This window comes from Cavia porcellus, unplaced genomic scaffold (assembly GCF_034190915.1).
Source record: "Cavia porcellus strain 051 isolate PalLab524CR breed Dunkin Hartley unplaced genomic scaffold, mCavPor4.1 scaffold_31, whole genome shotgun sequence".
In the NCBI taxonomy this organism is placed as follows: Eukaryota; Metazoa; Chordata; class Mammalia; order Rodentia; family Caviidae; genus Cavia; species Cavia porcellus.
The window spans coordinates 45,723,578-45,736,752 of record NW_026947514.1 but is presented as its reverse complement, the minus strand read 5'-3'; the positions used below and the strand labels follow the sequence as shown (position 1 = coordinate 45,736,752).

Here is a 13,175-nt window from a genome sequence, read left to right as displayed (position 1 = left end):
CCTTTTTTCACTGCTGTGACACTTAAATATGATCTGTAGTCTCGTAACATAATACCCAAAGTGTCCAGGTTTTGTTGAAAATCAACTGTTGTGCCAAGAACTTGGATGATGAGAATTTGAATGACAAAAAGACAGTCACCAACAAAATAACACAGACAAGAGAATCACCTGACAAAGATCTTAAAGCAGCCATCACAAATGTATCCCAATAGCCAATTACTACACTTGAAACAATAAGATAGAAAGCTGGAACAAAGAAATAAAAACTATAATAAGGCCTCAACGGAAATTTTAGAACTAACAGACACAATAATTAAGAATTAAATGAAAATAACAACTCAGCAGGTGAGCTCAACAATGGGATGGAGAGGACAGAATGTCCATGAGTTTAAATAACAGAAATGACCAATCTGAGCAACAGAGAAAGCAGATTACAGATAAAAGGGGTTAGACAATAAAAGCCCTTCACTTGGCAGCATAGGATTTGTTCCGTTTCTAAATGTTGGTACAGTTATGAGCTCAGGGGAAAATAACCTAATCTGCTGTCTTTGAGACAGTTTCTCTTACATGTATATTAAATACATGTATGTAAGCTAAGTTATTTTTGTAGCATTTATACAGCATTTGTAATGTGTTCTGGGCTTTCAACATTGAACCTTCGTTACCACTCACTGCAGATGTTATGGTTATTTACCCCACTATTCTGACAGATGGGGAGAGGAAGGCAGAAAGAAGCAGAGGCACAGAGAAAAAGAGATTGTGTGATAAGTCTTAAATCACACTGCCAGTAAGTGGCATTGGTACTTTTCAGGATTATAGAATTCCTCACTTGAGCATTTTATGAAAGCATTGGAATCCCTGCCTAGGAAAATACACTTGAACTTACCATTTTGACACAATTCTGAATTTTTATAGGTAGAGGAATGAAATAACTTCTTAGCCTTTAGAACTCAATGATTCCAGTTACTCTGTTTATACAGAAGGAGTGTTTCATGATTCAGTAAAATCTCACTAAATTATCCTTTTGTTCAACAATATTTGTTAAACCCTTATGATACATGTAGACAAAGTATGAAGTTGAGTAGAAACATGTAATAACGATGAGAAAACCGTTCACCAAAATAACAGTATAGTCAGATGGGGAGAGTGGTCTAAATTAGGGAAAGGTCTGCGTTCTACAAATGCCATTTTATTAATTTTAAGAATATACTTTAATTGCAACTTAGGATTCTTCCTGTGCACATACAACTTCAAAATAAGTCAGCTAACTTCCAACCAAACTGTAGCCCCTAAGTAGCACTGTTTATAGATATCTTGGAGTTGCCATTACTTACCATACTGTTAATTTGTTTAACTTTTACTACAGATGGGAATAAATTGTAACTTAGCATGTTTGAATTACCATAACTGAACTTTTGTTTGCTATATCTAGCACAGCTCTTGAAACTCAAAAGGGAAAATGGCAGGAAATGAAGAAGACAGGAATCAAAAGGCAAACATAGAGGTCATTTGGAGCCCTCTCTCCTAATGAGAGAAAGAAACTGCTACAGTACTTACAATATATTTATTTATGTAATCAACATCTGAATAAGGTCATAGAGAGTTTAAGGGGAGGGTAGAATCTGGGACAGGAAGAATGTCTAATCTTTAGCAGAACAGCTAATGGGGAACAAGAGGAAACTATATTATCTCAAGCAAAGGTTAAGTCGTATATCAGCTCTCTGATTTGTGCACACTTTTCATGGGATCCTACCAAACTCATGAGAAGCAGTGGCCTTGTCCTAGGTACCCAAGGGATGGACAGCTTTTTCCTCAACATCTCCTTTTTTGTTTTGTAGTTGATGCTTCTGATGATGTTTTAAGGTAAGGGCAAAGATTTGTCTTCAGAAGATTCTGTGGAGGACTAATAAGCAAACTGTTAATACAATAACAACCATAATAGTGGGAAATATGATGCAGATGTGGCATGCCAGATTAAAAAGATTAAATCCATTTAGCAGATCAAGTACAGACTTTGTTACTTGATCTGGAGTGAGAACACTGACTCGGTCATGTTGAAGAGTCATAATTTGTTGATGGAGTTTTTATAAGTCCAAACATATTATTATGATGAAATATACCCATAAAGTGTGATGTAATTTTCTCCCATCCCCACTTCACTATATGACAGAATATTCACACATATGTGGCTAAAGTCAGCATGGCGTTGTAGCTCCTGACAACATTGAAGGACTTTGACTTGGTTAACTACATCTAAAACAGTTTCCTTAAGTGCATTGTACTTTTAGTTTTAAATTTATATCTTTTTGGGTCTCTAAAGCATATTATGTGTTTTTTGCTAGATGACTGACATTGTGCACTGTGGGCTAGGAATACAGATGAAATCATTGTACTGGCCAGAGGGTGACTAAATAAATAATTCCCAGAATTACAAGCCCTACTTTCTCTTTGGGTGAGTCAATTGCTAGTCAGTTTATTTGAGGACTTGTAGACCTCAGTCAAAGTCCCATAGTCCATAAAAATAGGAATTATAACAAATGATATTTTATAGTAGTAAGATCTCTTTATTCTTATTTAAGCTAGTAATGCAGGAAGGTTACAAATGTTGTAACTACCATAGTAATAATCATCTTCTTGTATGATATTGATGGACATGAGGATTATACACACAAAAGAACATAAGGATTATACACACAGCTTTGGGACCAGTATTTTTGAGTACCTAAATGATTAATGTCTTTGAGATTATGAATAGACAGAGTAATGGGAGGAAGCTAGTGTCAAAATGCCATAAATCATTTTGGAGATGTTTTTGAGAAACAAAGTTCAAATAATACTCTATAACATTATATATAGTGTAGGACGAATCCATAATAGTCACATTCTGGATGGTAGTCATATTAAGTTGATCAGTACAGCATTCCTTCCAGAGCACAAATTTATCATGTGACACATACCAACTGGTGTTGTGGAATGAGGTAAGTGGACATGAATAGTTGTGGGCTATTAGGGACAGGCTGAAACTATTTAAGAGGAGTAATTCATCATGGTCCACTCCAGATGAATTATGGACAGTGGCAATTTTTTCTGTGGCTCCAGTTGACAAGCATAAGGAAGATGATCCAACATAAAGAGTAAGGGCAGATGCTCAACCAATATAATTAAATGATGAATATTTCTGAAGAATTTGATATTGAAGTGACCACCCAGAAGTTGGGATGGATTTGTAAAAACAGGTATGGAAGTAGGAGCATTCCAAGATAATAGGTGAGCCAGGGGTGGATCAGGAATGTCCTATAGGGCATAGCATGTAAAGCTCCTACCTGCAAAGAGACCAGGGTGAACATGGCCAAGAAAATTACAGCAGAACAATTAGGATTCCTGCTCTTGGTTACCATCTTGTGGGCATTCTGGGTCAATTTCTTAATTGATCCGGGCCAGGTATGGTCCTATCCTCTTCTGTTGGCTGTGTGTGGTCTCCAAGGCATTACTGCTGCAGGACTGAGCATCAGCTTTTTGAAAAGTAGAACCAACTCTTTCTCTGAGTTTGACTCTGTACTACAGTTAGGCAGCATGCTTTGGCACTCAGACCATTCAACATTCTCTGGAAAGACATAAGCATATCCTTGGCCCCATGTGAGTACTGAACTAGGTCCCCTCCATTGTCCAGATCCTTCCAAAGTACCTTTCCTAGGCTCCTCCCCCCCCGTTTAACCTGATTGAGTTGTCTTTTTGCATCCCAAATAGGCTTTTTTTATTAAATAATTTTTTAATGAATAAGGGAGAGGATGAGGTAAAAGGGTGGGCATAACAACATAACAATACAGGTTAAAGCATGACACTTTCAGCAACATAGTGCTTTACCACCAAATAACCCAACTTAATAGTAGTTACCATAGTGTCTTTTTCTTTGAAATATTTGAATATAACTTCATATGCTATAGCATCAAACATATCAAGACTGTGTAACACCATTTAAGTGGATGAAAGCATTGTAGAGTATTTAGAACCAGCTAACAGAAAAAATGATCAATGGTTTCAATATTATCTCTTTGCCTATAACAATTTCATTTATACTACCACATACGATAAAATCCAGCAAGTTACAACATGATAAAATCAATGGAGACAGTAGAACCGTAGTTTGGTGCGGCTTTAAGACAAGATGGTATTAAATCGGCACTAGCTGTTATTATGTCTTATTTTCTTCAAAGTAACTGTTCATTGCATCACCGGCCATAATATCAAACAGCCCAGAATAAAGCCATTCCAATTAATGAGTGAAAATTTTATAAGGCTTCAAGGCCATATAGTGGGTAATCATGGTTACCACGCACTTTTATATATTTGATTTATCTCCTATAATAGGGAAACTATTCGGAGTTCACAGATGTGAGTTTGATTTAGTTCACTTATGAGTATGGTTTCAAGCTGCGCCCATTTATTGATAAATACCTCAGTGTGATCGTTCTTTATAGCTGAGTAGTACTCCATTGTATAGAAGTACCATAGCTTTTTTATCCATTCCTCAGTTGATGGACATTTGGGTTGTTTCCAAGATCTGGCAATTACAAATTGTGCTGCTATAAACATAGGTGTGCACATATCACTTTGGTATGATGCTTTCAGTTCTTCTGGGAATATGCCTAGAAGTGGAATAGGTGGAACAAATGGGACTTCCAATCTCAGCTTTTTGAGAAATCTCCAGACTGACCTCCACAAAGGTTGTACCAGTCTACACTCCCACCAACAGTGTAGGAGAGTTCCTTTTTTGCCACAGCCTCTCCACTTGTTGTTGTTGGTTTTCTTGATCTTGGCCATTCTTGGGGCTGGGGATTTAGCTCAGCGGCATAAGTGCCTGCCTTGAAAGCAGGCAGTCGTGAGTTCGATCCCTGGTACCGATGAAAATGAAAAAGCCAAAAAAAAAAAAAAAAAAAAAAAAAAAGATCTTGGCCATTCTTTCAGGAGTGAGGTGGAATCTCAGTGTGGTTTTAATTTGCATTTCCCTAATAACCAATGATGATGAACATTTTTTCATGTATTTATTTGCCATTTGTATTTCTTCCTTTGAGAAGTGTGTATTCATCTCAGATGCCCATTTTTGGATTGGGTCTTTGAATTTTGGGGGTCTGATTTTTTTAAATTCTTTATATGTTTTAGACAAAAGTCCATTGTCTGAGGGGGAGTTCACTAAAATCTTTTCCCAATTTGTGGGTTTTCTTTTCACTATGCTGGAGATTTTTTTTGACTTACAGAAACTTTTTAATAAGAGGTGGTCCCAGTTATTGATTCTGGGAAGTATTTCCCGTGCAGGTTGAGTCCTGTTCATGAATTCTCTACCTATCCCTATGTCTTCAAGGTTTCTAAGTTGTCTTCCAATAGATTTAGTGTTTCTGTTTTAATATTCAGATCTTTAATCCATTTAGATTTTAATTTAGTACATGGTGATAGGCTTGGGTCGAGTTTTAGTTTTCAGCAAATGTAGAGCCAGTTTTTCCAACACCATTTATTAAAAAGACTGTCGTTTTTCCAGTGAAACTGCTTGGCTCCTTGAAGATAAGGTGGTTGAGTGTGTTTGTAGTTGTGGTTGTATCTTCTAATCTATTCCATTGATCCTCTGCTCTGTTTTGATTTCAATACCATGTTGATTTTACTACTGTTGCTTTGTAGTATAACTTCAAGTCAGGGATTGTGATGCCTCCTGCCTTGCCTTTGTTGCTTAGAATTGCCTTTGCTATTCTAGGTCTCTTCTGGTTCCAGATGAACCTTAGGAGTGATTTCTCTAGATCTATAAGGTATGTTGATGGTATTTTTATTGGGATTGCATTGAATCTGTATAACAGTTTTGGGAGAATGGCCATTTTCACAATGTTTATTTTTCCTATCCATGAACATGGGATGTCTTTCCATTTTCTGAGATCATCTTCAATTTCTTCCTTCAGTGTATTATAATTTTCCCTGTATAGGTCTTTCACTTCTTTCGTAAGAGTAATTCCTAAATATTTCATTTTTTTGGTTGCTAGTGTAAAGAGTGTGGCTTCTCTTATTTCTCTCTCTGTGATTTTGTTGTTAGTGTATAAGAATGCTATTGATTTCTGAGTATTGATTTTGTACCCAGCTACATTACTGAATTTATTTATTATATCTAAGAGTCTTTCAATGGAATTTAGGGGGTCTTCTATGTAGAGTATCCTGTCATCTGCAAATAATGACAATTTAACTTCTTTTTTTCCTATCTTTACCCCTTTTATTTTTCTCTCTTGTCTAATTGCTCTGGCTAGTACTTCCAGTACTATATTAAATAGAAGAGGTGATAAAGGACATCCTTGTCTTGTGCCTGATTTAAAGTAAAGGCTCTCAATTTTTGGCCATTTAGTATGATACTGGCTGTTGGTTTGTCGTAGGCAGCCTTTATTATATTGAGGTAAAGACCATCTATTCCAATTTTCTGTAAAGTTCTTATCATGAATGAATGTTGGACCTTATTGAAGGCTTTTTCTGCATCTATGGAAATGATCATGTGATTCATTCTTTTGGCTTTATTGATATGGTGGCTTACATTTATTGATTTACGTATGTTGAACCATCCCTGCACGCCTGGGATGAATCCCACTTGGTCATGATGTATTATCTTCTTGATGTTTTGCTGCATATTTGCCAATATTTTATTGAGGATTTTTGCATCCGTGTTCATTAGGGAGATTGGTCTATAGTTCTCTGTTTTGGTTGGGTCTTTCCCAGGTTTTGGTACTAGAGTAATATTTGCTTTCAGGAATGACTTGGGAAGGATTGCTTCCCTTTCAATTTCATTGAAGAGTTTAAGGAGTTTTGGTATTAGGTCTTGTTTGTATTTCTTGTAGAGTTCTGCAGTAAATCCATCTGGGCCTGGGCTCTTCTTTGTAGGTAAGGAATTAATTACATGTTCAATTTCATTGATAGAGATTGGGTTATTCAGCAGTTTTACATCCTCTTGATAGCTTTGGTACTTCATATGTTTCTAAGAATCTGTCTGTTTCTTCTGTGTTATCAAACCTTTGAGAGTAGAGGTTTTCAAAATAGTGTTGGTGATCTTCTGTATTTCTATTGAGTCTGAAGTGACTTCACCTTTTTCATTTCTTATTGCATGGATTTGAGCTCTTTTTTCCCTTCTTTTAATAAGGTTAGCTAGAGGCTTATTGATTTTATTTATTCTTTCAAAGAACCAACTTTTTGATTGGTTGATTCTTTGGATTGTTTTCTTAGTCTCCATTGCGTTGATTTCTGCTCTGATTTTTATAATTTCCTGTCTTCTTTTGGCTTTGTGCTTGACTTGCTCTTCTTTTTCTAGCTCTTTGATGTGTAGCATCATGTTATTTATTTGTATTCGTTCTGTTTTCCTGATGTGGGAGCTCAGTGCAATAAATTTTCCTCTGAGGACGGCTTTCATTGCATCCCACAGATTTCGGTAAGTTGTATCTGTATTTTCATTTGTTTGTAGGTATTGCTTAATTTCTTTTTTAATTTCCTCTGTGACCCACTGATTACTCAGGAGTGTGTTATTCAGTTTCCATGTGTTTGTGGGATTTTTGCAGTATTTTTTTCGTTAATTACTAATTTCATGGCACTATGGTCCGATCGCATGCACGGGATAATTTCGACCCTTTTGCATTTCTTTAAATATGTTTTGTGAATTAATATATGGTGTATTTTAGAGAACGACCTATGTACTGCTGAGAAGAATGTGTATTCTGTTGTTGTTGGGTGGAATACTTTGTACATATCTATTAAGTCCATTTGTTCACAGGTGTGACTCAGTTCTGTTATTTCTTCATTGAGTTTCTGTTTGGTTGATCTGTCTATTGGTGTCAATGGTGTGTTAAGATCTCTTGTCAGAATTGTGTTACCACTGATTTGGTTTTTCATTTCTGTTAGTACTTGTTTTATATAACTGGGTGCTCTGGAGTTTGGTGCATATATATTTAAGATAGTTATATCTTACTCTTGGAGTTTTCCCCTAACCAGTATGTAGTGACCTTCTTTTTCCTTTCTAATCATTATTGGCTTGAAGTTGACTTTGTCTGCAAACAGAATAGCTACCCCTGCTTTTTTTTTTTGCGTCCCTGTTGCATGGAATGTTGTTTTCCATCCTTTGACTTTGAGTCTGTGAGTATCCTTTTGGGTTAGGTGGGTTTCTTTTAAACAGCACATGGCTGGATTTTGTTTCTTGATCCATTCTGCCAGTCTGTTTCTTTTAATTGGTGTATTGAGACCATTTACATTAATAGTAAGAACTGTTACAAATTGGTTTATTGTTGACATACTATCTTTCTGGTGTTGCATGTTTATCTTTCTGCTCTGTTCAACTGTCTGCTTTGTTTAGTGGTTTTTTCCTGAATGTATCTCGGCTATCTTTCAGTATCCTTTGCAGGGTTGGCTTGGTGATCATGAAGTTTTTCAGCTGATCTTTGTCATGGAAGTATTGTATTTCTCCTTCAAATTTGAAGGACAGTATTGCAGGGTACATCAGCCTAGGTTGAAAATCATTTTCCTTTAGGATCTGAAATACATCACTCCATGCTGTTCTTGACTTTATTGTTTGTGCTGAGAAGTCTGCTGTAATTCTGATAGGCTTTCCTTTATAGGTGATCTGTCTTTTTTCTCTGACAGCCTTTAATATTGTATTCTTTTGTTCAATTTCTGAGATGGTCATTATTATATGTCTGGGTGTAGATTTATTTTGGTTGTGACTATTTGGAGGTCTACATGCTTCATTGATCTTGATATCAGTTTCCAATCTCATGTTTGGGAAATTTTCAGCTATTACTTCTGTAAATATCCTCTTGACATCCTTTATGTTATCCCCTTCTTTTTCCTTTATCCCTGTCAATCTTATGTTGTTTCTCTTTGCGTCATCCTGTAGGTGTTGAATTGTTATTTCCTGATTTCTTGTTATTTTTGAAAGATCTTTTCTTTCCTGTTCACTTGTTGCATTCTTGTCTTCAAGGTCTGAGATTCTATCTTCACATTCATTGAGGCGGTTTTTACAACTTTCAATGAAGTTTTTGATTTCCTGTATATCTCTTTGCATCTGTTTTATGTATTCTGTTTGCTTCCTATACTGCTCATCCAGGGATCCTATCCTTCCATTTAGTTCCTCTAATTTTTTAACTGCCTCTTCTTTAGCTATGTTTAGCATCTGCTTCATTTCTTTTATGAATTCTTCTTTCATCTGAGAGAATTATTTCCAGTTTGAATTCCTTCAAGGCTTCCCATAGTTGTTTCTTTATTTCAGTTACCATTATTTCAGTTATTTCAGTCATGTGGCATGTGTTTTCTTCTATGCACATGGCTCCTGGACTTTCTTGGGATGGGCTGGATGTTTGAGATTGCATTTTAGTCTTTCGTTTTGTCATTTTGCTGTATTGGGAAGCTTCAAGTGTTGTGCCAGGTGTGGGAGAGAGATCCACCAGCCTGGGATGGGGTACCCTGCGATGGCCCCACTCACTGGACCCAGCAGGGAACTATGGCCTCCTCCTCAGGCCAGGAAGAGTGTCTCCTCAGGCTGGGCGGAGCTCCCAGCTGCCGCTGCCACAGTCTCTGATCTGGCCTGGTCCCCGGGTATGATGGGGAACTGGCCTGGGTCCCCAGGTCAGGGCAAAAGTTCCCGCAGGCTGGGCAGAGCTCCCAGCGGCCACTGTTACTCTTACCCTTCCGGCCTGATCTCTGGTCCAGTGGGGAGCTGGTCTGGTTCCCCAAGTCAGGGAGAAAGTTCCTGCAGGCTGGGTGGAGCTCCCAGCCGCAGCTGCTATAGTCTCTGAACTGGTCTGGTCCCCCGGTCCGGTAGGAAACCTGCCTGTGTCCCCAGGTCAGGGCGAAAGTTCCCACAGACTGGGCGGAGCTCCCAGCCGCAGCTGTTACTCTTACCCTTCCCGCCTGGTCTCTGGTCCAGTGGGGAGCCGGTCTGGTCCCCCAAGTCAGGGAGAAAGTTCCCGCAGGTGGTGGTACAAGCACCTCTGTCACTGCTTTCTCCCAAATAGGATTTAAAAAGTTAATAGCAGATAATGCCAAGTGAAGTCTGTTATGGGGTGCGAATTTATAGGAAAGTTCCCCTTTTGTTTTGTTACTTGAAATTTGAGCGTGTGGTGAACATGTTTAACAAATCTTTGACCTTGATGAGGGTTATAGGGAATTCTCGTTGTAAAGGAAATGTGGAAAGTGTTACAAAACTTTTGGAAAGCACTACTCATATAAGTTGGGCCATCTTACTGAGTCATAGCCTTTGTATTACCAAGTTGCTTTTTGTGCAAGGTTGGAAGATTTTTCTCTAGTGACCCTCCTTTGGCATTCTGTATATTTTTTGTTTGTTTTGTTTTGTTTTGTTTTTAATCCCTGAGGCTCAACATTCTCCTTGGTCGGGAGGTCATGTAATTCACCAGAGTTGTAGGATATCACAAAACATGTTCCCTCATGTTCTGGGTTTTTATTGATCTTGGAGGGCCAGGGCTAAAATATTGGTTGGCCTAGAAGTTCATCTGTATTTCTAGTTTTTGGTCTCCAAACCTTACTTGTTGAACATCTAGAAGAAAAGATTAGTGAAATTAGCATTGCAGTAGGAGCAGTGTGCTTAATTATAATAATTTTGTCTGAAAGTCAAGCACCTTGAAATACAAAATTTAGCTAGAGAACTTTTTTTTTAACCAACCATGGATGTAATAGTTGAATCAATGTAGAATTTTTCCCACTGTAAAATGTTAATAGAAAATAGTTGTATAGTTTTATAGAGAAAAATTGAGATCAAAAGTCTTGCACAATATCATAGCTTGACGATGATGACATTTTTGTAACACACTTAAATTTCCATATTGGGTAACTTTTTAGTTAATCATTTCTATGTAGTACCTAAGAAGCTATCAACTAATCTGTTGTTCTTTAGTGGAATATCATTGACATGTGTGACTGCTTAATGTCTAAACATCTCTAAGTGCAGTGGTAGATACATAGTATATATATTACATACATTTTTGTTAGAAATATTATTAGACTAGTAACCTCATGTTGGTTTAATATGAACACCCCATCACAAATGCCTGGAACACAAAAGAAAAGCACATGTCTGAATCCGAAAGAAAAGGCTTATTACTACAAACAAGCTCAGCTTTACATTTTAGAAGACCTGTATATCTAGAAGGCATGAGTGCATTGAGTACCATGAGATTAGCAGCAATCAATTGTCATAACCACATGAACATTTTTGTTTTTTATTTTTTAATTTTTATATTTTTTAAAAATTTTATTTAAAGAGTAAACAAACAATGGGTAGAAATAATACATACTTTCAAAGAAAAAATAAACAGTAATAAATCACTAGTTGATGTTTACATTTTGTCCTCTTACAAATAATTGTACAAGATACAAAAGTGGAACATATAAATGGGAGTTCAAACAGTGAGACTGCAGATAGTTTTGTTCAACTAATAAAAACTTAATGGTTATCAATCCTATACACTAAAACATACATGCATTTATCCATATCTTCATTTATGTTGAGATTTAACAAACCAAAGCAGACTAAAATCACTCTGAACAAAGAATAATAGTATTGCTGGATTTTACATCATGACACCACAGAATCAGCACTGATTACTGTAGTGCTTTTTTTTCCTTCAAAGTATTTGTTTATTTCATCATGTGTTATAAGATCACTTCTCATAAACTGTTTATAGGTTTTATGCAAGCATGAGTCTTAACATGTATTTCTATCCTTTCTATATTAGAGGAAGAAACAGAACAAAGCAGGACAGAACAAAACATATTCCTATAAACACATAAAATGAAAAAGACATATAAAACTGCTGTACAAGGAGTTCTACCATGGTTACTGTGTTGTCTCTTGTTATCTTCAATAGAATTGGCTGTATCATCAGATATAGTATAATTGAATATATCAGTACATAACAGTATTAATAGAAACACAACTTTATAGATAGTGTAGAACTACAAAAACAGGTAGTAATCAAACCAGAATGGGTATCATAGTGAATCATTGTCATTTTCAGTATCGTTGTCTATACTCTCAGATTTGATACTATTATAACAGTTTTGAATAAAATCTGTTGATACCAAACAGCAATCAAATAAACCAGATTTAACTAAGATCAGTCATGATATAACAATATAAGTTATATAGGGATCCAGATTAAGTTAATAGAAAATTAAAGATGATTGCTGTGCTATATCCTAATATTTTTGTGATAGCTGTCTGTGCCCTCAGATCTAGTGCTTGTATACAAACTGGGACGGAATAATAAGTTCTATCTAAGCAGAGCGGTGAGAGTAATATGGGTTTTAATTCCTTTTAGACTATTAGCAATATCTTTTCGCTGTTTTTTTAAAGACTATTCTTTCCCTTTCCTCCCCCCAGGGAATATTGTACATTTTTGGGTCTTTCCAACACCCTTGGTTTTATATGGGGGGGGGGGTTACCTGCTATTTACCTAAGCGGTTCTGAACCTTCTCACTTCTGGACTTGATCTCTAGTTGTGTTTCTTTATCTATTAAAGCCTGTCTTTCCAACCTAACCATAAATACTGATCTAGTTTCCCCTATTACTCTCTGGTTCCCTGTCACATAGACTACTGTTGTCTCCTATTTGATTTTTCAGTATACCCTTCTTCAGGTTAGTTATATTTCTTATAAAGAGCATCTCAGTGGGCCCTACCTCTTGATCCACTCTGTCTGTGATTCTCTCTTTTTTTCCTTAAGTTCCTAAGTATCTAGGCCATCTATATTAGAAATTATATCCCACCTTCTTTGCCTCATTTCTGTTGTGCTCTTTTTCCATCATTAGTTGTCTGTTTGTCTTCTTCATTTCACTTTCTGCTCCATCATTAAGGTCTCTCTGCCACTGTTCCTGGAATCCTGGTACTTTTCTATCTTTAGAATGTCCTGCAGTATTCTCTGTAGCTTTGGATTGGTGGTTGCGAATTCCCCCAGTTCCTCTTTGTCTTGGAAGCATCTTGTTTCTCTATTAATTTCTAGAGACAGTTTTTCTGGTTACATCAATCTGGGCTGGAGGTTATTTTCTTTCTGGGCTTGTAATACTTCGCTCCATGCTCTTCTTGATTTGATGGTTTGTACCAAGAAGTCTGCCATAATTCTGCTGGGTAAGTAATCTGTTTCTTGTCTCTGACAACTTT

General features: G+C 36.7%; 1 protein-coding gene across 4 annotated transcripts in view; it reads left to right on the top strand.

Moving 5' to 3' along the window:
- The window catches only part of Rtn1 (reticulon 1), a 294,963-nt gene that overhangs the window by 20,394 nt on the left and 261,394 nt on the right, over window positions 1–13,175 (top strand). The window lies entirely within an intron of this gene.